Raw genomic sequence first — 23,624 nt, 5'->3', positions numbered from 1 at the left:
ACAGAGTCAGTTTTAGCTCCACAGAACCAGATTCTGCCGATGGTTTCTCAGAAGACGATAACATTCGAACACATCCACACGCCAACTTTAGATCAGACAACAATATGTTCCAGTCAAAAAACGGGGAAGGAGGGGCGGCAGAAAACATAAGTCGATCAAACACAGAACAGAACCGCCGCCTCCGCTCAAGGAAATTCCAACAACATTAACTACTAATGTCACCAATCTTTCCTCCATACCTCTAACTGTGGAACAAAATGAAGTCCTATCTCTAGGCCTAAACTATGCCCCCAAGAAAAACTTCAACCTCTTCAAAACCATACTTGATATCAATAAATTCATCCGTAATTTGACAGTCAAAAGGCATTTTTTCATTCAACACGAACCAAAACCAGAAGATTCCAGCACACTAACATCATCCTCAACTTCAGATACTGAAGTTCAGGCACAATCATTGCCCGAATTGACGGTTCAGCCATCAAATTTCTCATTTGAAGAACTCACAACGATAGTTAGCCTTGATCATATGAGGAATGAAACGCCAAATCAAACAGTAACTACAGCTCCCAATTTCAAAACATCAAACCCCAAATTTTACCCCACCAGCTCACGTACAGATTCCATGGATCGGTTTCAAATGGTCATCGAAAAAGAACTACACCATCTTGCTGACAACCTTAAAGGACAGCGCCCGATAAAGAACATGTCAATCAAACTCAAAGAAGCAGCAAAATCATTACAAGATAACAAACAAATAATCATCAAAATGTCAGATAAAGGGGGCAACGTTACAGTATTAAACAAAGAAGATTACAAAAATTCCATTTTAAACATGTTGTCGGATGAAACCACCTACAAAAAATTGGACAAAAACCCAATAGAAACAATCCAATTGGCAATGAAAAAACTACTCAATGATGGGCTTCAGGGTGGGTTCATCAACCAAAAACAAATGGACTTTATCTACATTGATCAACCAATCACCCCAATTATCCATGCACTCCCAAAAATCCACAAACAGCTATTCCCTCCACCTATGAGACCGATTGTTTCAGGTATTGGATCGATCTTAGAGAGACTTTCAGAATGGTTAGATACATTGTTACAACCATTGGCACAAACGACACCTGGCTTTCTTAGAGACACTAAACATGTCCTAAATCTACTATTCAACAAACGTTGGGACAAAAAATACAGCTGGCTTACATGCGACGTCGTGTCACTATATACTTCAATCCCACATCGAATTGCTCACGTTGCACTTGAATATCATCTCACCAAACACAGTACATATGATGTACACTTCCAATTATACATACTTGAGGTACTCAATTTTCTCCTAACACATAACTACTTCCAATTTGATTCAAAATACTATTTGCAGCTTAAAGGGGTATCCATGGGGGCCAAATTCTCCCCCTCAATAGCCAACTTGGTCATGGCTTGGTGGGAACAATTTTATATCTTTTCAACCGAAAACACATACAGTCACTGCATAGAATGGTACGGTAGATATATTGACGATATATTGATTATCTGGAGAGAAGACACCAACATTATCCCTGAGTTCGCACAATTCCTCAACAATAATGACTGCAATCTAAAATTTACGTACCACTTTGATGTCACAAACATCATCTTCTTGGATTTAGAACTTACGGGTATTAATGGCCAAAACATCTCGACCAAAACACACCGAAAACCCACGGCAACTAACAATATATTACATGCGAACAGCAATCATACCAAGCATACCATCAAAGCCATTCCGGTGGGAGAGATGCACCGTGCTAAAAGGAACTGTACATCACAAAAACAATTTGAAGCAGAACAAGAAATAATTAAAACAAGACTCAAAGAAAGAGGTTATCCCAAATGGTCACTCAATCGGGCCAGTAACATTATGACCAAAAAAAGCAGACCCCAACTTCTAGGTCACCGTAGCAAAACAGTAAACTCAACTTATAACACGCAACAGATGGACAACCAACCAACGTTGATCCTACAAAAGAGTAATCAGTTCACACAAATCAAAAAAATAATAACTGACTACCTACCTATTCTTATGGAAGATGACACTCTACGCACGGTGTTGTCCGGAGGGTGTAAAATAGTGGCAAGGAAAGCTTCCTCCCTAGGTACCAGCTTGTCTCCATCCTTATTCACTGCCAACGAAAAACCAAAAACAACATGGTTAGAGACTATTGGCTTCTACAAATGTGGGCAGCACCCATGCAAAGTGTGCTCCCATGTACAGATTACCAAAACTTTCAGTGACTCCACAAAAAAAGACAGTTTCAATATCCAAAACTATATCAATTGTAATTCTGAAGCCGTCATCTACATCATAGAGTGCACTGAATGCAATTTAAAATACGTAGGCTGTACCAATCGGAAGTTTAAAGTAAGAATTCTAGAACACCTCAGCTATATCAGAAATGAAAACATTCTAAACATATCAAATGCCGCTAAGCACTTCATTTCCCAACATCATAGATCCATTAAATGTTTCCGTTGCTACGCAATAGAAAAAATTCATCCCTGCAAACGAGGAGGGGACATAAAACACAAAATCCATCTTAGGGAAGCATACTGGATATATAGACTCAATACTAGATATCCAAAAGGCCTAAACCTAAGAAAAGAACAAATGTATCTATACTAAAAAGTCATCATACATACAAATATTACTAGCTAATAAATACAATCACTATATATAGAAGCTATATCAGCCATATATAAACATAACATCAGGATAGAGTTACGACTCACAAAATTAAAATCGAATCAATCATGCGAATTCATGCGAGGTACAAGTCCCCCAAGTGATGCATGCATAACATGTGCTTTTTGTCATGCACACCTTTTAGTTCACATATCACCCAGTCTTGTTGTTCATTTACGTGTTCCTAATTCCCTTGTAGATCCAGTTGCGTCCTTCCTACACATTCCCCACACGGTCCTCATCATCAATGCAGATCACGCTGTCACATTCTAAGAGGCCTTCATGCATACCTCATTTTCAGGCAAACAACACCAGTCACGTAACAACACCAATCCCAATTCATTCTCATGGCCACTTTTACATGACTTGATAACCCATCAAGACCAGCTCGATAGGTCCCCGATGCTCGCTACAACCAACAAATAAACACAACCTTTTGCATATAAATCATCGGTTACACGAGTAAAAATTCATGTTTCAATATTACTCACGGCCAACACGAACGTTCATGATGGTTTTTGGGAGCTCTTGTAGACCTGGATATACGTCTAAACCAGTCTCCGTGATTGTTATATATCCACTGAAAAATTTGAAACGTCACAATTAAATCAAAACAAAATTATTGTTAACATACAGCACTTATCACAAACAGTTCATAACATATCATACAATCCCAATTGTCTAGGCAGACAAAGATTTAGAATAATCCTATTACTTACGGAAAAGATCCAACCGATAACATAGGAACCCACGACCATTGCCGGTTTGCGTTCCAACGCAAAACAGAGGATGACACGCATCATTTAACAGCTGACCGAGTAAAAATGGATCATTTCCGGCTGTGCGTTCCAAAACAATTCAGATGATGACACGCATGAATCAGCTGACTAAGTATAAAATGACAGCGCGCTCATTTCAAAAATCACTACAGCCAAGTTTAAGGACGCGGATAGTCGTCCGAAACGCGTAGGCTCCGAGGACATACACCTCCACTTCTCACTCACCCAGGACTACATGCAACTGGACTTCCTTTTAATCTATCTCCAATAAACTTGGAACAGAAAATCCGTTTTAACCACACCGAGCGCTGGATCCTACCTCCTACCTTCTTCCTTCTTCGCTAGCCTGCCGTGTGCCGACACGAGGATCCGAGCGCCATCCACAATCCACACCACACTGGAGTGTGAAAGGTGAGCTGGAGGTCTCCTCCCCAGTTTCTATTTGTCTGCAAGTTCGGTCACCTATACCTCTCGAGCTCCCTCAACACCAGTTGTTCTAGGATGAACACTAGTTAGTCCGGACATACGTCCAATACAAGTCCCAACGCAAGCGGGTGTTGTGATAAGTGAAGTGTCATATGCCAGCCACTTAAATATAGTAGACACAACTAATCTACAAGCAAATATCACTACTAATAATACAAGTAATATTGTTGAATAACAAGCCGGTTGACGTATAAAGTATACTCTGATTTTAACTCACTTGCACATTGTACCTTACCTCAAATCCTCATCTGAATAGCTTCAAAGTATCATGACTCAAGAAACTCAAGTTTCTCGCACAGAACTGGCTGAAAAAGTGTTTGGCAATTATGATAAATATACTGAAGAAAACCAAGACATGGAAGACCTCTTTCACAAGCTAGAAAAAAACTTAGCCCAACAAGCTAAAATCTGGTGGGATCTCACCACGTTAAAAAACTATATTGCAAAAGACATGATCCCTAGAGGGTTACGGTTACGCAAAACACCCAGCTTCATCTATACAGAGGACTTTTTAAAGGACTGGAATGAAATCTTATCAACATGCTCGATAAATTTAATGAAATTAATCACTAAACAGGAGGAACTCAAACTCAAAGAATTAGATGTCAACATTGTGGACATAAAGTAATCACTAGAAGTCTTTTCAAACTCACCTTCGTTCACCCTTCTCTACACCAGGACGTCATCAGCCACTGACAAACTTGATCACGCTATTGCAGACATAAAGAAAAACAAATTTCAAAGAGACATCAAAGATTATTCATGCAACGAAGTTTATAACTGGAGCCACAAAACAAGGAATTACAACAGACCGAGACCAATCCTAAAAAGAAGAAACCAGACTCACAAACAAATCAGGGATCTACCAAACAGAGTCAGTTTTAGCTCCACAGAACCAGATTCTGCCGATGGTTTCTCAGAAGACGATAACATTCGAACACATCCACACGCCAACTTTAGATCAGACAACAATATGTTCCAGTCAAAAAACGGGGAAGGAGGGGCGGCAGAAAACATAAGTCGATCAAACACAGAACAGAACCGCCGCCTCCGCTCAAGGAAATTCCAACAACATTAACTACTAATGTCACCAATCTTTCCTCCATACCTCTAACTGTGGAACAAAATGAAGTCCTATCTCTAGGCCTAAACTATGCCCCCAAGAAAAACTTCAACCTCTTCAAAACCATACTTGATATCAATAAATTCATCTGTAATTTGACAGTCAAAAGGCATTTTTTCATTCAACACGAACCAAAACCAGAAGATTCCAGCACACTAACATCATCCTCAACTTCAGATACTGAAGTTCAGGCACAATCATTGCCCGAATTGACGGTTCAGCCATCAAATTTCTCATTTGAAGAACTCACAACGATAGTTAGCCTTGATCATATGAGGAATGAAACGCCAAATCAAACAGTAACTACAGCTCCCAATTTCAAAACATCAAACCCCAAATTTTACCCCACCAGCTCACGTACAGATTCCATGGATCGGTTTCAAATGGTCATCGAAAAAGAACTACACCATCTTGCTGACAACCTTAAAGGACAGCGCCCGATAAAGAACATGTCAATCAAACTCAAAGAAGCAGCAAAATCATTACAAGATAACAAACAAATAATCATCAAAATGTCAGATAAAGGGGGCAACGTTACAGTATTAAACAAAGAAGATTACAAAAATTCCATTTTAAACATGTTGTCGGATGAAACCACCTACAAAAAATTGGACAAAAACCCAATAGAAACAATCCAATTGGCAATGAAAAAACTACTCAATGATGGGCTTCAGGGTGGGTTCATCAACCAAAAACAAATGGACTTTATCTACATTGATCAACCAATCACCCCAATTATCCATGCACTCCCAAAAATCCACAAACAGCTATTCCCTCCACCTATGAGACCGATTGTTTCAGGTATTGGATCGATCTTAGAGAGACTTTCAGAATGGTTAGATACATTGTTACAACCATTGGCACAAACGACACCTGGCTTTCTTAGAGACACTAAACATGTCCTAAATCTACTATTCAACAAACGTTGGGACAAAAAATACAGCTGGCTTACATGCGACGTCGTGTCACTATATACTTCAATCCCACATCGAATTGCTCACGTTGCACTTGAATATCATCTCACCAAACACAGTACATATGATGTACACTTCCAATTATACATACTTGAGGTACTCAATTTTCTCCTAACACATAACTACTTCCAATTTGATTCAAAATACTATTTGCAGCTTAAAGGGGTATCCATGGGGGCCAAATTCTCCCCCTCAATAGCCAACTTGGTCATGGCTTGGTGGGAACAATTTTATATCTTTTCAACCGAAAACACATACAGTCACTGCATAGAATGGTACGGTAGATATATTGACGATATATTGATTATCTGGAGAGAAGACACCAACATTATCCCTGAGTTCGCACAATTCCTCAACAATAATGACTGCAATCTAAAATTTACGTACCACTTTGATGTCACAAACATCATCTTCTTGGATTTAGAACTTACGGGTATTAATGGCCAAAACATCTCGACCAAAACACACCGAAAACCCACGGCAACTAACAATATATTACATGCGAACAGCAATCATACCAAGCATACCATCAAAGCCATTCCGGTGGGAGAGATGCACCGTGCTAAAAGGAACTGTACATCACAAAAACAATTTGAAGCAGAACAAGAAATAATTAAAACAAGACTCAAAGAAAGAGGTTATCCCAAATGGTCACTCAATCGGGCCAGTAACATTATGACCAAAAAAAGCAGACCCCAACTTCTAGGTCACCGTAGCAAAACAGTAAACTCAACTTATAACACGCAACAGATGGACAACCAACCAACGTTGATCCTACAAAAGAGTAATCAGTTCACACAAATCAAAAAAATAATAACTGACTACCTACCTATTCTTATGGAAGATGACACTCTACGCACGGTGTTGTCCGGAGGGTGTAAAATAGTGGCAAGGAAAGCTTCCTCCCTAGGTACCAGCTTGTCTCCATCCTTATTCACTGCCAACGAAAAACCAAAAACAACATGGTTAGAGACTATTGGCTTCTACAAATGTGGGCAGCACCCATGCAAAGTGTGCTCCCATGTACAGATTACCAAAACTTTCAGTGACTCCACAAAAAAAGACAGTTTCAATATCCAAAACTATATCAATTGTAATTCTGAAGCCGTCATCTACATCATAGAGTGCACTGAATGCAATTTAAAATACGTAGGCTGTACCAATCGGAAGTTTAAAGTAAGAATTCTAGAACACCTCAGCTATATCAGAAATGAAAACATTCTAAACATATCAAATGCCGCTAAGCACTTCATTTCCCAACATCATAGATCCATTAAATGTTTCCGTTGCTACGCAATAGAAAAAATTCATCCCTGCAAACGAGGAGGGGACATAAAACACAAAATCCATCTTAGGGAAGCATACTGGATATATAGACTCAATACTAGATATCCAAAAGGCCTAAACCTAAGAAAAGAACAAATGTATCTATACTAAAAAGTCATCATACATACAAATATTACTAGCTAATAAATACAATCACTATATATAGAAGCTATATCAGCCATATATAAACATAACATCAGGATAGAGTTACGACTCACAAAATTAAAATCGAATCAATCATGCGAATTCATGCGAGGTACAAGTCCCCCAAGTGATGCATGCATAACATGTGCTTTTTGTCATGCACACCTTTTAGTTCACATATCACCCAGTCTTGTTGTTCATTTACGTGTTCCTAATTCCCTTGTAGATCCAGTTGCGTCCTTCCTACACATTCCCCACACGGTCCTCATCATCAATGCAGATCACGCTGTCACATTCTAAGAGGCCTTCATGCATACCTCATTTTCAGGCAAACAACACCAGTCACGTAACAACACCAATCCCAATTCATTCTCATGGCCACTTTTACATGACTTGATAACCCATCAAGACCAGCTCGATAGGTCCCCGATGCTCGCTACAACCAACAAATAAACACAACCTTTTGCATATAAATCATCGGTTACACGAGTAAAAATTCATGTTTCAATATTACTCACGGCCAACACGAACGTTCATGATGGTTTTTGGGAGCTCTTGTAGACCTGGATATACGTCTAAACCAGTCTCCGTGATTGTTATATATCCACTGAAAAATTTGAAACGTCACAATTAAATCAAAACAAAATTATTGTTAACATACAGCACTTATCACAAACAGTTCATAACATATCATACAATCCCAATTGTCTAGGCAGACAAAGATTTAGAATAATCCTATTACTTACGGAAAAGATCCAACCGATAACATAGGAACCCACGACCATTGCCGGTTTGCGTTCCAACGCAAAACAGAGGATGACACGCATCATTTAACAGCTGACCGAGTAAAAATGGATCATTTCCGGCTGTGCGTTCCAAAACAATTCAGATGATGACACGCATGAATCAGCTGACTAAGTATAAAATGACAGCGCGCTCATTTCAAAAATCACTACAGCCAAGTTTAAGGACGCGGATAGTCGTCCGAAACGCGTAGGCTCCGAGGACATACACCTCCACTTCTCACTCACCCAGGACTACATGCAACTGGACTTCCTTTTAATCTATCTCCAATAAACTTGGAACAGAAAATCCGTTTTAACCACACCGAGCGCTGGATCCTACCTCCTACCTTCTTCCTTCTTCGCTAGCCTGCCGTGTGCCGACACGAGGATCCGAGCGCCATCCACAATCCACACCACACTGGAGTGTGAAAGGTGAGCTGGAGGTCTCCTCCCCAGTTTCTATTTGTCTGCAAGTTCGGTCACCTATACCTCTCGAGCTCCCTCAACACCAGTTGTTCTAGGATGAACACTAGTTAGTCCGGACATACGTCCAATACAAGTCCCAACGCAAGCGGGTGTTGTGATAAGTGAAGTGTCATATGCCAGCCACTTAAATATAGTAGACACAACTAATCTACAAGCAAATATCACTACTAATAATACAAGTAATATTGTTGAATAACAAGCCGGTTGACGTATAAAGTATACTCTGATTTTAACTCACTTGCACATTGTACCTTACCTCAAATCCTCATCTGAATAGCTTCAAAGTATCATGACTCAAGAAACTCAAGTTTCTCGCACAGAACTGGCTGAAAAAGTGTTTGGCAATTATGATAAATATACTGAAGAAAACCAAGACATGGAAGACCTCTTTCACAAGCTAGAAAAAAACTTAGCCCAACAAGCTAAAATCTGGTGGGATCTCACCACGTTAAAAAACTATATTGCAAAAGACATGATCCCTAGAGGGTTACGGTTACGCAAAACACCCAGCTTCATCTATACAGAGGACTTTTTAAAGGACTGGAATGAAATCTTATCAACATGCTCGATAAATTTAATGAAATTAATCACTAAACAGGAGGAACTCAAACTCAAAGAATTAGATGTCAACATTGTGGACATAAAGTAATCACTAGAAGTCTTTTCAAACTCACCTTCGTTCACCCTTCTCTACACCAGGACGTCATCAGCCACTGACAAACTTGATCACGCTATTGCAGACATAAAGAAAAACAAATTTCAAAGAGACATCAAAGATTATTCATGCAACGAAGTTTATAACTGGAGCCACAAAACAAGGAATTACAACAGACCGAGACCAATCCTAAAAAGAAGAAACCAGACTCACAAACAAATCAGGGATCTACCAAACAGAGTCAGTTTTAGCTCCACAGAACCAGATTCTGCCGATGGTTTCTCAGAAGACGATAACATTCGAACACATCCACACGCCAACTTTAGATCAGACAACAATATGTTCCAGTCAAAAAACGGGGAAGGAGGGGCGGCAGAAAACATAAGTCGATCAAACACAGAACAGAACCGCCGCCTCCGCTCAAGGAAATTCCAACAACATTAACTACTAATGTCACCAATCTTTCCTCCATACCTCTAACTGTGGAACAAAATGAAGTCCTATCTCTAGGCCTAAACTATGCCCCCAAGAAAAACTTCAACCTCTTCAAAACCATACTTGATATCAATAAATTCATCTGTAATTTGACAGTCAAAAGGCATTTTTTCATTCAACACGAACCAAAACCAGAAGATTCCAGCACACTAACATCATCCTCAACTTCAGATACTGAAGTTCAGGCACAATCATTGCCCGAATTGACGGTTCAGCCATCAAATTTCTCATTTGAAGAACTCACAACGATAGTTAGCCTTGATCATATGAGGAATGAAACGCCAAATCAAACAGTAACTACAGCTCCCAATTTCAAAACATCAAACCCCAAATTTTACCCCACCAGCTCACGTACAGATTCCATGGATCGGTTTCAAATGGTCATCGAAAAAGAACTACACCATCTTGCTGACAACCTTAAAGGACAGCGCCCGATAAAGAACATGTCAATCAAACTCAAAGAAGCAGCAAAATCATTACAAGATAACAAACAAATAATCATCAAAATGTCAGATAAAGGGGGCAACGTTACAGTATTAAACAAAGAAGATTACAAAAATTCCATTTTAAACATGTTGTCGGATGAAACCACCTACAAAAAATTGGACAAAAACCCAATAGAAACAATCCAATTGGCAATGAAAAAACTACTCAATGATGGGCTTCAGGGTGGGTTCATCAACCAAAAACAAATGGACTTTATCTACATTGATCAACCAATCACCCCAATTATCCATGCACTCCCAAAAATCCACAAACAGCTATTCCCTCCACCTATGAGACCGATTGTTTCAGGTATTGGATCGATCTTAGAGAGACTTTCAGAATGGTTAGATACATTGTTACAACCATTGGCACAAACGACACCTGGCTTTCTTAGAGACACTAAACATGTCCTAAATCTACTATTCAACAAACGTTGGGACAAAAAATACAGCTGGCTTACATGCGACGTCGTGTCACTATATACTTCAATCCCACATCGAATTGCTCACGTTGCACTTGAATATCATCTCACCAAACACAGTACATATGATGTACACTTCCAATTATACATACTTGAGGTACTCAATTTTCTCCTAACACATAACTACTTCCAATTTGATTCAAAATACTATTTGCAGCTTAAAGGGGTATCCATGGGGGCCAAATTCTCCCCCTCAATAGCCAACTTGGTCATGGCTTGGTGGGAACAATTTTATATCTTTTCAACCGAAAACACATACAGTCACTGCATAGAATGGTACGGTAGATATATTGACGATATATTGATTATCTGGAGAGAAGACACCAACATTATCCCTGAGTTCGCACAATTCCTCAACAATAATGACTGCAATCTAAAATTTACGTACCACTTTGATGTCACAAACATCATCTTCTTGGATTTAGAACTTACGGGTATTAATGGCCAAAACATCTCGACCAAAACACACCGAAAACCCACGGCAACTAACAATATATTACATGCGAACAGCAATCATACCAAGCATACCATCAAAGCCATTCCGGTGGGAGAGATGCACCGTGCTAAAAGGAACTGTACATCACAAAAACAATTTGAAGCAGAACAAGAAATAATTAAAACAAGACTCAAAGAAAGAGGTTATCCCAAATGGTCACTCAATCGGGCCAGTAACATTATGACCAAAAAAAGCAGACCCCAACTTCTAGGTCACCGTAGCAAAACAGTAAACTCAACTTATAACACGCAACAGATGGACAACCAACCAACGTTGATCCTACAAAAGAGTAATCAGTTCACACAAATCAAAAAAATAATAACTGACTACCTACCTATTCTTATGGAAGATGACACTCTACGCACGGTGTTGTCCGGAGGGTGTAAAATAGTGGCAAGGAAAGCTTCCTCCCTAGGTACCAGCTTGTCTCCATCCTTATTCACTGCCAACGAAAAACCAAAAACAACATGGTTAGAGACTATTGGCTTCTACAAATGTGGGCAGCACCCATGCAAAGTGTGCTCCCATGTACAGATTACCAAAACTTTCAGTGACTCCACAAAAAAAGACAGTTTCAATATCCAAAACTATATCAATTGTAATTCTGAAGCCGTCATCTACATCATAGAGTGCACTGAATGCAATTTAAAATACGTAGGCTGTACCAATCGGAAGTTTAAAGTAAGAATTCTAGAACACCTCAGCTATATCAGAAATGAAAACATTCTAAACATATCAAATGCCGCTAAGCACTTCATTTCCCAACATCATAGATCCATTAAATGTTTCCGTTGCTACGCAATAGAAAAAATTCATCCCTGCAAACGAGGAGGGGACATAAAACACAAAATCCATCTTAGGGAAGCATACTGGATATATAGACTCAATACTAGATATCCAAAAGGCCTAAACCTAAGAAAAGAACAAATGTATCTATACTAAAAAGTCATCATACATACAAATATTACTAGCTAATAAATACAATCACTATATATAGAAGCTATATCAGCCATATATAAACATAACATCAGGATAGAGTTACGACTCACAAAATTAAAATCGAATCAATCATGCGAATTCATGCGAGGTACAAGTCCCCCAAGTGATGCATGCATAACATGTGCTTTTTGTCATGCACACCTTTTAGTTCACATATCACCCAGTCTTGTTGTTCATTTACGTGTTCCTAATTCCCTTGTAGATCCAGTTGCGTCCTTCCTACACATTCCCCACACGGTCCTCATCATCAATGCAGATCACGCTGTCACATTCTAAGAGGCCTTCATGCATACCTCATTTTCAGGCAAACAACACCAGTCACGTAACAACACCAATCCCAATTCATTCTCATGGCCACTTTTACATGACTTGATAACCCATCAAGACCAGCTCGATAGGTCCCCGATGCTCGCTACAACCAACAAATAAACACAACCTTTTGCATATAAATCATCGGTTACACGAGTAAAAATTCATGTTTCAATATTACTCACGGCCAACACGAACGTTCATGATGGTTTTTGGGAGCTCTTGTAGACCTGGATATACGTCTAAACCAGTCTCCGTGATTGTTATATATCCACTGAAAAATTTGAAACGTCACAATTAAATCAAAACAAAATTATTGTTAACATACAGCACTTATCACAAACAGTTCATAACATATCATACAATCCCAATTGTCTAGGCAGACAAAGATTTAGAATAATCCTATTACTTACGGAAAAGATCCAACCGATAACATAGGAACCCACGACCATTGCCGGTTTGCGTTCCAACGCAAAACAGAGGATGACACGCATCATTTAACAGCTGACCGAGTAAAAATGGATCATTTCCGGCTGTGCGTTCCAAAACAATTCAGATGATGACACGCATGAATCAGCTGACTAAGTATAAAATGACAGCGCGCTCATTTCAAAAATCACTACAGCCAAGTTTAAGGACGCGGATAGTCGTCCGAAACGCGTAGGCTCCGAGGACATACACCTCCACTTCTCACTCACCCAGGACTACATGCAACTGGACTTCCTTTTAATCTATCTCCAATAAACTTGGAACAGAAAATCCGTTTTAACCACACCGAGCGCTGGATCCTACCTCCTACCTTCTTCCTTCTTCGCTAGCCTGCCGTGTGCCGACACGAGGATCCGAGCGCCATCCACAATCCACACCACACTGGAGTGTGAAAGGTGAGCTGGAGGTCTCCTCCCCAGTTTCTATTTGTCTGCAAGTTCGGTCACCTATACCTCTCGAGCTCCCTCAACACCAGTTGTTCTAGGATGAACACTAGTTAGTCCGGACATACGTCCAATACAAGTCCCAACGCAAGCGGGTGTTGTGATAAGTGAAGTGTCATATGCCAGCCACTTAAATATAGTAGACACAACTAATCTACAAGCAAATATCACTACTAATAATACAAGTAATATTGTTGAATAACAAGCCGGTTGACGTATAAAGTATACTCTGATTTTAACTCACTTGCACATTGTACCTTACCTCAAATCCTCATCTGAATAGCTTCAAAGTATCATGACTCAAGAAACTCAAGTTTCTCGCACAGAACTGGCTGAAAAAGTGTTTGGCAATTATGATAAATATACTGAAGAAAACCAAGACATGGAAGACCTCTTTCACAAGCTAGAAAAAAACTTAGCCCAACAAGCTAAAATCTGGTGGGATCTCACCACGTTAAAAAACTATATTGCAAAAGACATGATCCCTAGAGGGTTACGGTTACGCAAAACACCCAGCTTCATCTATACAGAGGACTTTTTAAAGGACTGGAATGAAATCTTATCAACATGCTCGATAAATTTAATGAAATTAATCACTAAACAGGAGGAACTCAAACTCAAAGAATTAGATGTCAACATTGTGGACATAAAGAAATCACTAGAAGTCTTTTCAAACTCACCTTCGTTCACCCTTCTCTACACCAGGACGTCATCAGCCACTGACAAACTTGATCACGCTATTGCAGACATAAAGAAAAACAAATTTCAAAGAGACATCAAAGATTATTCATGCAACGAAGTTTATAACTGGAGCCACAAAACAAGGAATTACAACAGACCGAGACCAATCCTAAAAAGAAGAAACCAGACTCACAAACAAATCAGGGATCTACCAAACAGAGTCAGTTTTAGCTCCACAGAACCAGATTCTGCCGATGGTTTCTCAGAAGACGATAACATTCGAACACATCCACACGCCAACTTTAGATCAGACAACAATATGTTCCAGTCAAAAAACGGGGAAGGAGGGGCGGCAGAAAACATAAGTCGATCAAACACAGAACAGAACCGCCGCCTCCGCTCAAGGAAATTCCAACAACATTAACTACTAATGTCACCAATCTTTCCTCCATACCTCTAACTGTGGAACAAAATGAAGTCCTATCTCTAGGCCTAAACTATGCCCCCAAGAAAAACTTCAACCTCTTCAAAACCATACTTGATATCAATAAATTCATCCGTAATTTGACAGTCAAAAGGCATTTTTTCATTCAACACGAACCAAAACCAGAAGATTCCAGCACACTAACATCATCCTCAACTTCAGATACTGAAGTTCAGGCACAATCATTGCCCGAATTGACGGTTCAGCCATCAAATTTCTCATTTGAAGAACTCACAACGATAGTTAGCCTTGATCATATGAGGAATGAAACGCCAAATCAAACAGTAACTACAGCTCCCAATTTCAAAACATCAAACCCCAAATTTTACCCCACCAGCTCACGTACAGATTCCATGGATCGGTTTCAAATGGTCATCGAAAAAGAACTACACCATCTTGCTGACAACCTTAAAGGACAGCGCCCGATAAAGAACATGTCAATCAAACTCAAAGAAGCAGCAAAATCATTACAAGATAACAAACAAATAATCATCAAAATGTCAGATAAAGGGGGCAACGTTACAGTATTAAACAAAGAAGATTACAAAAATTCCATTTTAAACATGTTGTCGGATGAAACCACCTACAAAAAATTGGACAAAAACCCAATAGAAACAATCCAATTGGCAATGAAAAAACTACTCAATGATGGGCTTCAGGGTGGGTTCATCAACCAAAAACAAATGGACTTTATCTACATTGATCAACCAATCACCCCAATTATCCATGCACTCCCAAAAATCCACAAACAGCTATTCCCTCCACCTATGAGACCGATTGTTTCAGGTATTGGATCGATCTTAGAGAGACTTTCAGAATGGTTAGATACATTGTTACAACCATTGGCACAAACGACACCTGGCTTTCTTAGAGACACTAAACATGTCCTAAATCTACTATTCAACAAACGTTGGGACAAAAAATACAGCTGGCTTACATGCGACGTCGTGTCACTATATACTTCAATCCCACATCGAATTGCTCACGTTGCACTTGAATATCATCTCACCAAACACAGTACATATGATGTACACTTCCAATTATACATACTTGAGGTACTCAATTTTCTCCTAACACATAACTACTTCCAATTTGATTCAAAATACTATTTGCAGCTTAAAGGGGTATCCATGGGGGCCAAATTCTCCCCCTCAATAGCCAACTTGGTCATGGCTTGGTGGGAACAATTTTATATCTTTTCAACCGAAAACACATACAGTCACTGCATAGAATGGTACGGTAGATATATTGACGATATATTGATTATCTGGAGAGAAGACACCAACATTATCCCTGAGTTCGCACAATTCCTCAACAATAATGACTGCAATCTAAAATTTACGTACCACTTTGATGTCACAAACATCATCTTCTTGGATTTAGAACTTACGGGTATTAATGGCCAAAACATCTCGACCAAAACACACCGAAAACCCACGGCAACTAACAATATATTACATGCGAACAGCAATCATACCAAGCATACCATCAAAGCCATTCCGGTGGGAGAGATGCACCGTGCTAAAAGGAACTGTACATCACAAAAACAATTTGAAGCAGAACAAGAAATAATTAAAACAAGACTCAAAGAAAGAGGTTATCCCAAATGGTCACTCAATCGGGCCAGTAACATTATGACCAAAAAAAGCAGACCCCAACTTCTAGGTCACCGTAGCAAAACAGTAAACTCAACTTATAACACGCAACAGATGGACAACCAACCAACGTTGATCCTACAACAGAGTAATCAGTTCACACAAATCAAAAAAATAATAACTGACTACCTACCTATTCTTATGGAAGATGACACTCTACGCACGGTGTTGTCCGGAGGGTGTAAAATAGTGGCAAGGAAAGCTTCCTCCCTAGGTACCAGCTTGTCTCCATCCTTATTCACTGCCAACGAAAAACCAAAAACAACATGGTTAGAGACTATTGGCTTCTACAAATGTGGGCAGCACCCATGCAAAGTGTGCTCCCATGTACAGATTACCAAAACTTTCAGTGACTCCACAAAAAAAGACAGTTTCAATATCCAAAACTATATCAATTGTAATTCTGAAGCCGTCATCTACATCATAGAGTGCACTGAATGCAATTTAAAATACGTAGGCTGTACCAATCGGAAGTTTAAAGTAAGAATTCTAGAACACCTCAGCTATATCAGAAATGAAAACATTCTAAACATATCAAATGCCGCTAAGCACTTCATTTCCCAACATCATAGATCCATTAAATGTTTCCGTTGCTACGCAATAGAAAAAATTCATCCCTGCAAACGAGGAGGGGACATAAAACACAAAATCCATCTTAGGGAAGCATACTGGATATATAGACTCAATACTAGATATCCAAAAGGCCTAAACCTAAGAAAAGAACTAATGTATCTATACTAAAAAGTCATCATACATACAAATATTACTAGCTAATAAATACAATCACTATATATAGAAGCTATATCAGCCATATATAAACATAACATCAGGATAGAGTTACGACTCACAAAATTAAAATCGAATCAATCATGCGAATTCATGCGAGGTACAAGTCCCCCAAGTGATGCATGCATAACATGTGCTTTTTGTCATGCACACCTTTTAGTTCACATATCACCCAGTCTTGTTGTTCATTTACGTGTTCCTAATTCCCTTGTAGATCCAGTTGCGTCCTTCCTACACATTCCCCACACGGTCCTCATCATCAATGCAGATCACGCTGTCACATTCTAAGAGGCCTTCATGCATACCTCATTTTCAGGCAAACAACACCAGTCACGTAACAACACCAATCCCAATTCATTCTCATGGCCACTTTTACATGACTTGATAACCCATCAAGACCAGCTCGATAGGTCCCCGATGCTCGCTACAACCAACAAATAAACACAACCTTTTGCATATAAATCATCGGTTACACGAGTAAAAATTCATGTTTCAATATTACTCACGGCCAACACGAACGTTCATGATGGTTTTTGGGAGCTCTTGTAGACCTGGATATACGTCTAAACCAGACTCCGTGATTGTTATATATCCACTGAAAAATTTGAAACGTCACAATTAAATCAAAACAAAATTATTGTTAACATACAGCACTTATCACAAACAGTTCATAACATATCATACAATCCCAATTGTCTAGGCAGACAAAGATTTAGAATAATCCTATTACTTACGGAAAAGATCCAACCGATAACATAGGAACCCACGACCATTGCCGGTTTGCGTTCCAACGCAAAACAGAGGATGACACGCATCATTTAACAGCTGACCGAGTAAAAATGGATCATTTCCGGCTGTGCGTTCCAAAACAATTCAGATGATGACACGCATGAATCAGCTGACTAAGTATAAAATGACAGCGCGCTCATTTCAAAAATCACTACAGCCAAGTTTAAGGACGCGGATAGTCGTCCGAAACGCGTAGGCTCCGAGGACATACACCTCCACTTCTCACTCACCCAGGACTACATGCAACTGGACTTCCTTTTAATCTATCTCCAATAAACTTGGAACAGAAAATCCGTTTTAACCACACCGAGCGCTGGATCCTACCTCCTACCTTCTTCCTTCTTCGCTAGCCTGCCGTGTGCCGACACGAGGATCCGAGCGCCATCCACAATCCACACCACACTGGAGTGTGAAAGGTGAGCTGGAGGTCTCCTCCCCAGTTTCTATTTGTCCACATAGTTACATAGTTACATAGTTAGTACGGCTGAAAAAAGACACATGTCCATCAAGTCCAACCAAGGGAAGGGAAAAGGGAAGGAAAAATTTCTACACATAGGAGCTAATATTTTTTTGTTCTAGGAAATTATCTAACCCTTTTTTAAAACCATCTACTGTCCCTGCTGTGACCAGCTCCTGCGGTAGGCTATTCCATAAATTCACCGTTCTTACTGTAAAGAAGCCTTGTCGCCTCTGCAGCTTGAACCTTTTTTTCTCCAGACGGAGGGAGTGCCCCCTTGTTTTTTGAGGGGGTTTTACAAGGAACAGGATATCACCATATTTTTTGTATGTGCCATTAATATATTTATATAAGTTAATCATGTCCCCCCTTAGTCGTCTTTTTTCAAGGCTAAATAGGTTTAATTCTTTCAATCTTTCCTCATAACTTAAATTCTCCATGCCCCTTATTAGCTTCGTTGCTCTTCTTTGTATTTTTTCCAACTCCAGGGCATCCTTTCTATGAACTGGAGCCCAGAACTGAACTGCATATTCTAGATGGGGCCTCACTAATGCTTTGTAAAGTGGCAATATTACATCTCTGTCCCGTGAGTCCATGCCTCTTTTAATACACGACAATATCTTGCTGGCCTTTGAAGCAGCTGATTGACACTGCATGCTGTTATTGAGTTTATGATTTACAAGAACACCCAGATCCTTCTCAACAAGTGAATCCGCCAGTGTAGCTCCCCCTAGGACATATGATGCATGCAGGTTGTTGGTACCCAGATGCATAACTTTACATTTATCTACATTAAACTTCATCTGCCAAGTGGACGCCCAAACACTTAGTTTGTTTAAATCTGCCTGTAATTCATGAACATCTTCCATAGTCTGAACTATATTACATAGCTTGGTGTCATCTGCAAAAATAGAAATAGTGCTATTAATCCCATCCTCTATATCATTAATAAATAAGTTGAATAATAGTGGTCCCAGCACTGAACCCTGGGGTACACCACTTATAACCGGTGACCATTCAGAGAAGGAATCATTGACCACAACTCTCTGGATACGGTCCTTGAGCCAATTCTCAATCCAATTACAAACTATATTTTCTAAACCTATAGTCCGTAATTTACCCATTAGGCGTCTATGGGGGACAGTGTCAAATGCCTTTGCAAAGTCCAAAAACACTAAATCCACAGCGGCCCCTCTGTCTAGACTTCTGCTTACCTCTTCATAAAAACAGATTAGGTTAGTTTGACAACTTCTGTCCTTAGTAAAACCATGCTGGCTGTCACTTATAATGCTATTTATTGTCACATAATCCTGTATATAGTCCCTCAATAGCCCCTCAAACATTTTCCCCACGATGGATGTTAAGCTTACTGGTCTATAATTACCCGGGGAAGACCTAGAGCCCTTTTTGAAAATAGGCACCACATTTGCCCTGCGCCAGTCCCTTGGCACTATACCAGTCACTAGAGATTCTCTGAATATTATGAAAAGGGGGACAGAAATAACTGAACTAAGCTCTTTAAGAATTCTAGGGTGTAACCCATCTGGTCCCGGAGCCTTGTGCACATTTATTTTATTTAATTTAGCTTGGACCATCTCTACATTCATCCAATTCAGTATATCAACTGATATATTAACAGCACTGGCAGCGGCTACATCAGCTGCTCTTTCTTCAGTTGTATATACAGAGCTAAAGAACCCATTTAGTAACTCTGCCTTCTCTTGATCCCCTGTGATCAACTCCCCATTACCATTATCTAGGGGTCCTACATGTTCAGACCTTGGCTTTTTTGCATTTATATGCTTGAAGAATTTTTTAGGATTTGTTTTACTATCCTTGGCCACCTGCCTTTCATTTTGTATTTTTGCTAATTTTATTACATTTTTACAGATTTTATTAAGCTCTTTATATTTTACAAAGGCTACAGCTGTACCCTCAGATTTGTATTTTTTAAATGCCCTTTTTTTGTCATGTATTGCCCCTTTCACAGAAGGTGTAAGCCATGTGGGGTTTAATTTGAGTTGTTCATACTTGTTACCTACAGGAATAAATTTTGCACTATAATAACTCAAAGTAGATTTGAAAATCTCCCATTTATCATTTGTTCCATTATTTGACATTAGTTCTTCCCAGTCCATATCCTGAATTGCAGCCCTCATCCTGGGGAAATTGGCTTTCTTAAAATTAAATGTTTTTGCCCTCCCAGCCTGCGTTTGTTTTTTACAGTATAGGTAAAATGTAACTATATTGTGATCACTGTTACCGAGGTTTTCACGAACATTGACATTCCCAACAAGATCTGCATTATTAGAAATGACCAGATCCAACAGAGCTTCACCTCTAGTCGGGTCTTCCACAAACTGGCCCATAAAATTTTCCTGCAACAGGTTGAGGAAATGTCTCCCCTTTGCAGTTGAAGCCGAACCATGACACCAATTAATATCCCGGAAATTAAAATCTCCCATTATCACTACAGTACCCGCCTGTGCAGCCCACTCCATCTGTTTATATAGCTGAACTTCCATCTCCTCAGTTATATTGGGGGGTTTATAGATTACACCAAAAGTAATTTTTTCAGTGTTTACCTCCCTTTCTAGTTCCACCCACAAGGTTTCAACCTCCTCACAGTCTTCACCCACTATTGTCTCTTTCACACTCGACTTCATATCACTTCTCACATACAGACATACACCACCACCTTTCCTATTTGTCCTGTCTTTACGAAAAAGTGTAAAACCCTGTAGATTTACAGCCCAGTCATGTGAAGAGTCCAGCCATGTTTCAGCAACACCAACTATATCTATATTTTCTTCCAGTATCAAGGCCTCCAGCTCCCCCATTTTACTTGCTAGACTTCTGGCATTTGTGAACATACACTTTAACTTGCCTGTCAGTTTTTCACTTTTATTATCAGAAATGTGATTTGACATTAATCGGTCCTTTTTATTTACACTGATGTTTTGTAACGAAAGGATCTCCTTATCCTGTTGTCTAGTCCTCTCCCCACATTCTGTTTCTCCCCCCACCAATATAGTCTGACCCCTCTCTAACCTGGCTACCCCTTTTTTTTCTACATTGACCTCCCTCCTCAGCCCTAGTTTAAATACTCCGCCACCCCAGCTAGAATTCTCTCCCCCAGCACAGCGGACCCCCTTCCATTTAGGTGCAAATCATCTGCAGAATACAGTTTGTACCCCAATGAAAAGTCAGCCCAGTGCTCTAGGAACCCAAATCCTTCTCCTCTACACCAAGACTTCAGCCATGCATTTAACTCCCTAAGCTCCCGCTGTCTTTCCTGTGATGCGCATGGCACAGGCAGTATTCCTGAGAATACAACCTTGGAGGTCCTTCCCTTCAGCTTGTAGCCTAGTTCTTTAAAATTATTCTTAAGGCTCCTCCACCTACCATTTATTCTGTCGTTGGTACCGACATGGACCACGACAGCTGGATCATCACCAGCCCCTCCCAGCAATTTGTCCACCCGTTCCACCACATGCCGAACCCTGGCACCAGGGAGACAGCAAACCATTCGGTTGAGGTGGTCTTGGCGACAAATAATTCTATCCGTCTTCCTGATTATAGAATCCCCTACGACTATCAATTGTCTTGGCTTACCTGCATTACCATCCCGCCGACTACTAGCTGGGCTGTTCTCCCGGCTGTTAGGGAGATCAGTATCCACTAGGGCTGCCATTTCTGAGACTGACACCCTCGCATCATCACCCAACTTGGCAATTTTGCCTGGAATGTCAGAAACCGGATCGGCCTTCCTTGTCTTTGACCCCTTTCTACTGCCCCTAACTACATTAACCCAGCTACTTACCTGATCCTGCTCACCCATGTCTTCACCCTCCAGTTGTAACCCACTAACTGCATGCTCTGTGAGCAGCAAGCTCCGTTCAAAATTGTCTATCCTCCTCAGTGTTGCATTCTGCTCCTCCAGATCTCTAATACGAGCTTCCAGGTGAACAACATGCTCACATCTGCCACAGAGATATTCACCCTGGAACTCCGGCTCCAGTCGTGCATACATATGGCAAACTGTGCACTGAAGAAAACCTCCAATCTTGCTGTCCATTATCCCAGTTACAAAAAAACAGCGAACAGGTGTTAACCAAAAAGATAAAGAAGTAGAAGAGCACTTACTTGGGCTTTAACTCCTCTTTTGAACTCCGGTTTTTGGAACTCCACTTAATATACAAACCACTTGCTATTCAAGGCACAGAGCCATCTGTTTCCGGCACCGACCTCTGCATTACTTTCAGTGCCCAAAGGCAGCTAGAATAGCTGATCGGTTCGGGGTCCGTGTGTCGGACCCCCACAGAACATATATTTTATCATCAGTATGAAAAACTGCCCAATGCCTGGACAATCCCTTTAACATTTTGGCCTCTATATGACTCGTCTGGAGAACTGTAGGCCATTCATCTCACAAAGCTACAAGGGACTTGTCGCAGCAGCGATCACATGGGAAAAAACTACGTAGTCTCAGGAGGCCGGCGAGGATGCTTTGCTACGGCAGACCAGTAAAATTGAATTTTTTGTTTTAGAAGTGGAATTGCAAGTGTCCCAATTGCCCTGTTTCACTCTTTATAGTGTTCTAGGACTGTGTCCAAGTTGGATACAGTCCTAGAAGACATTAGAGAGTTAGACAGGGCAATCGGGAGACTTGTGATTCACTGCAAATTTCCGTAAATTTGCTAATGTCTATTTTTGGATATGTAAATATGGAAGGATGGATAAAATAAGCCATCCGCAACATACCAAAACAATGGCAATAATAGGCTTTTTTTAAAAAAAAAAACAAAAAAAACAAAAGGTAAAGTATACGAAAATAAAAAAAAATAAAAAAATCTAAAAATAAATATATCCACAATCTCAGTGCAATGATCTCATCTACCAGTGTAATTATGCATGTGGACCTCATAGGGGAGCACTTGACATGACCAGTAGGAGATATAGATTGTGCATAATAAACTATGGGGCAGGACAAAATAAATAAATAAAAAAGGGGAATACTTATATTATTTTCACATGAAGAAAAGACTTATGGAAACTGAGTGACAACACAATTTAGTACCAGAGTAATTT

Source organism: Rhinoderma darwinii, chromosome 12, assembly GCF_050947455.1.
Source record: "Rhinoderma darwinii isolate aRhiDar2 chromosome 12, aRhiDar2.hap1, whole genome shotgun sequence".
NCBI classification, from domain to species: domain Eukaryota; kingdom Metazoa; phylum Chordata; class Amphibia; order Anura; family Rhinodermatidae; genus Rhinoderma; species Rhinoderma darwinii.
This window is presented reverse-complemented; position numbering follows the sequence as displayed.